The sequence below is a fragment of the Lactuca serriola genome, chromosome 9, assembly GCF_051521515.1.
Source record: "Lactuca serriola cultivar US96UC23 chromosome 9, Lser_US96UC23_V15, whole genome shotgun sequence".
NCBI lineage: Eukaryota > Viridiplantae > Streptophyta > Magnoliopsida > Asterales > Asteraceae > Lactuca > Lactuca serriola.
Genome location: NC_136416.1, coordinates 52,335,348 through 52,340,248, shown reverse-complemented (window position 1 = coordinate 52,340,248; position 4,901 = coordinate 52,335,348). Strand labels below are relative to the sequence as shown.

The window sequence follows — 4,901 nt, the reverse complement described above, 5'->3', positions numbered from 1 at the left end:
TCTTTTTTAAAAACAATTTTTTTCAAATATTTTTCCACCCATTAACATAAAAGTTCCTTTTTACCAAAAACAAATTCCACCTTGGATTAAATCGGTTGGTAAGTCTGCGATCTCTTTCTTTTGGAATATATAATTTTATGGACCCACTCTCCCTCAATACTAACGTAGAGCACAAAATATCTTTTCTTAGTGGTGTCTACTAAAGAAATACTCGAAGTAAGAAGTGTTACACGTGGTGTTTAAATATTGTGAAGTCTAGCTGGTATGGAAGTGGAGAATACATATTTGTATTGAAAGTTTGGGACTTGTAAAGTATCTACTTTTTTTAAAAGAAGCAAAATTTTATATCATAAAAAAAAGACTAGCAAAAAGCTAGTAAATACAATATCAAGGCATAGTTTGATTTGTAAAGTATCTACTTATTTTAACAGAAGCAAAATTTTATATCATAAAAAAAGAATAGCAAGAAGTTAGTAAAAACAATATCAAGACATAATTTGATTTCTTAACCAAGCAATCCAAATTATCCTAACCTTAGAGTTTCTTAAAGCAAAACAATGAAAAGAATGCTCTAACAATATTATCAAAAATAAATTGTTTTCTATATTCAGAAGATCGAAAAACAACTGCATTCTGATATGACTAAATAACCCATAACACTGTCATAAAATCGACTCCACAATCGATCTTTCCATCCTGACGACCGGTCGAGCATCAATCCAATGTAAAAAATCCGTCAGTAAAGAGAAAGAGAAAGTTTGCATCTGCAAATCAAGCCACCATGCAACTTTTCCCCAAATTTGACAAGCCGTCGAGCATTGAAAAAATAAATGAATAATATTATCAATCTCAAACAGAAAGATAGGGCATAAAACCGAACCCAACTCCACTCCCCTATCCACCAAATTACTTTCTAAGAGGAAGCATGTCTAACAAAAATGTCCACAAAAAACATTAATCTTAATCAAAACATAGTTGTTCCATCTAATATACCTTTCTCCCTTGGGCAAACGTTGATCATCAAGATATTTCCTAGTCGATTTGATAGTGAAAATACCACTAGAATCCAACAACCAACTCCATTTATCTGGGTTGCAATCAAGAACTGCTCATCTGAGAAGATCCATAAGATTATCTACTTGCAAAGGTTTCACTTTTAAGTTTTAAATGATAAATGTATAGGAGTTTTTTTAAACATCAATGAAGATATTCAATAGATAGAAAAGTCGTTAAAAAGCTAGATTATAAACATTTTAAACACGGTCAATTATATCATCTAGGCCAACATAAACTATCACTTCTAGTGGCTCGGAATCCAAAAAAATACCGAACATCAAGATTTTAATTTAAGAAACTCAAGGTCTTGATTGCAATATAATAAAGACAAAAGTACCAATTATTTTTGTGGTTTACAAAAATTGTAGGTTCAGTTGTTTTTTTTATTTTGTATTATGTGCGTGGTCCATATGGTTTCATTTGTTACAAATATAATACAAAAGATCACAATTTTATCTTCGGTTAAACTTTGTATTGATTTTTATTATATACATTAAATTTGAAATAATAAAAACACCATTAAGCCTATCCATAATCCCCACTTCATCCTCCCCGCTTTGTCTTTCCAGCGACCTTCAAGCCCACCGGCTTTCAACCATGATCCACAAGTCTTCGGTTCTCCATCCTTGTCTCCCCCAACTTTTCCAATTTTTCTAAATCTTTTTTCGTCATATTAACCACCATTATAGAACAAAAAGCTAATAATTTCACCTTGTCTTTGTGTGATTAAATCTTGTGTTGGATCTTTGAATTAGATATGTTGACAAGTTCCATCAATGGTAATCAATATGTTAGATCCTATTCATCGTGTTTTATCTTTCAGATTCAGACATGCAAATCAAATTCAAGGGGAAGGGGTAAGAAATGAAAACATGGAAACCTACTAAACCACAGCGGAGATAGATTCTATGAATACATGTTCTTCATCCTTGAGAGTTCCCTAAATCTTTTGAGGGTTCTACATACTTTATGGTTACAATATACACATAATTGTAGAGTTGGAGAATGTTTCTTCATGGTTGTCATTCACACACATGAGAATAGAGAGAGAAAAAAAAAAGAGATGGATAGGTAAACAAAGATAGATGTGAGAGAAAGAGAGACGGATAAAGAGGGGGAAGAGAGTGAAATAGATATATAACTATTACTCTGTCTCTCTCTTTATATATATATATATATATATATATATATATATATATATATATATATATATATATATATATTGAGATCACACGAAAGGTTAAGAATGTGAGAACAAATCTCGACCATCTAATTACTTAGATCTAGGGCTATAACATGTAAGGACAATTTTTGTAAATATCAAAACTGAAAATCTTAAAATGCAGCAAAGGGGACTGAGGTAAATTCAAATGGTTTAATTTAGGTAATTGTAAATAAGAAAATAACGTAAATCTAGAGAGGGTGTTTGACTTTGCTTTTAAAATGATTTTTGAAACTTTTGGCTTTTCTAAAAAGTCAAAAAGTTTAAAAAGTTGTTTGACAATTGAAAAAGATCTTTTAAAATAGTTTTTTGAAAAGAAGAAAAATGAGGCTTTTAAGAAGTCAAGTATGTGTGACTTTTGGCAACTTTTGCTTTTTTTCTCTTCCCCCTCAAAAGTTTAAATAAACACATTTTAAAACCATTTTTTATACGAATCAAAAAGATCTTTTCTAAAAATCACTTTTTGATATGAAACACCCCTAATTTCCTAATATCCGAATGTTGGTTGTGCGTGTTTGGGAGCGACCCTTGTTCTTGGCATAAAATCCATCATCTTTATCACAACCTGCCTTTATCTATCCCAACTTCTACTCCCTTGTTTATACTTCAGATTAAGATTGTCTAATCCATTTACAACCTGATCTTCATTTTCCTCCCCTGTTATGCTTCATTGGATCTTCATTTTCCAACAAAAAAGTAGCTGACACCTCGCTTAGGGTTTGGTCGTAATCGACCATGGCTACCAGGTCCGCCTCCACACATATGTACCTTCGGATCTCACACTTGTATAGTTGCATTTAGCATCTGACACCCAATTCTCTCTCTAGACTCTGATGTACCACCGCCTCTCCGTAAGAACAACTACCAGAGCCTCTTCACTTCATTAACATGTCGCCAACATCGATCCTATCCTATTTGAATCGATCAAAATCTTATCACGGATCTTTTTCCAAAGTCAATTCATCGTGAATTCTCAATCATCGTCAATGGAATTGTAAGTTTAGTGTTCTCTTTGTTAATCACGGTAACTCCACAAGTTGTTTCACATGTCGATGTATTGTTTGAGATGATCGTTCCTATTTTTCAGTTTCTTCCTTATCGTGTTTCTCTTTTTGTGTTAGTAGGATGAATTCTTAATGATTCTCGGTATTTCTTCATATGATTTCATAGTTTATGGGTTAAAGTGGTCTCACTTTCACTGATCGGGTATGCTCCAATGTATTCCTCTTTTGTTGTTTAATCCGCATAATAGGGCTTATTATTATATCATAATCCTGTACTGGAAGTGCGTAGATTTGCTAGTTTCTTAAGTTGATAGGAAATTTGCTAAGTTTTAGAATGTTTACTTATTTATAATTCTTTTGTTTGTTCAATTTTGGGTTCTTGTTGATCTTTAAACTTGAACTGTTTCCCTTATTTTGGTTTGACCTGTAGACTAGGCAAGATTACTAGTTTTGAAATCTAATTTGTACACCCAATTTTGTTAAGTAAAACGATGTCTTTTTGTTTCATTTCTTCTTTTTCATCTTACAAGTCGATGTTTTTTATAATGGCTTTTAGTATGCAGGTGTGGTGGAATTACACATTATAGTCTCTATATCCATACATGTATCCTAAATTGATAAATGATATCACTATAACTCGCATGTTGGTAAGTGCTAAAAGATGCCAAAAGGTGACCTCGAATCCATACTTTCTTTTCGGGGGCACCACCTTGATATTCATTTATGATTGTAGCTTTATCCATTAATGAATAAAAGTTCTAGAATAATATATTTGAGCAAGTTGCACCCATAAATTGAAAGTCCTGTGAAAATGATGCACCGGGTCCTTGATTATGTGATTAGTGAGATATTGAGTTGGAGCTAAAGCTTGTTAAATTACAAGGTGGGGGCTCTTGTTTCTAATTAACTTTTTTTTGCTTTCTTTTTTAGGTAATTGAATGAAAGACAAAAATTCATTATGCGTAGTAAATTGAAAGTTGCAATATACAAACCGCAAGACTACAAGAATCAGAGACAACAAAGAAAAATCAAAATATCAGCTTCATTGGATAAGCCACAACAAAATTTCTATATTGCAACTATTTTTGTGTCTTATTCATTTAAGATTAATGAAAAATACCTAAATTATACATTGTAATTTCTTTTTTGTTTTGTGGTATTCATTTATGATTATAGGTATATTTTAATTATCTATACAACATATTTTATTCATTTATGATTATAGTTGTATTTGATTTTTATTTAAATATTATGTTTTATTCATGTATGATTAATAGTTTGCCTCTTATTCATTCACGAATTAAAACCGAATGAATCAGATACTAGAAATTTTTTAATTTTTAATTTTGAAAGAAAAATTGATGATTATTATTTTTTTCATCTTATATTAATAAAAAGAAAAAAAGCATTTAATTATGTTTTAAATATCAATAAGAATCCAAAGAAAATATATTTATTTCAATATCTTTATTATTGATTGATAAAAGTAAATGAAAAAAAAATATAACTTTTTAAATTATAATGTTAAATAATAATTTTGTAATTTTTCGTTAGTTAAAAATAGAATCTTTATTTTTTTGATTCATGTCTATAATTTTGGAAACTGAAGGTTACATTGA

The 4,901-nt window shown here is 30.5% G+C and overlaps 1 long non-coding RNA gene across 1 annotated transcript; it reads left to right on the top strand.

The window, feature by feature from the left end:
• The first annotated feature begins 2,729 nt into the window (after positions 1-2,729).
• LOC145076747 (uncharacterized) lies at positions 2,730-4,498 on the top strand. Its single transcript, XR_013692784.1, has 2 exons — positions 2,730-3,272; positions 4,213-4,498. It is a non-coding gene; the product is annotated as an uncharacterized LOC145076747 (long non-coding RNA).
• The last annotated feature ends 403 nt before the right edge of the window (positions 4,499-4,901 follow it).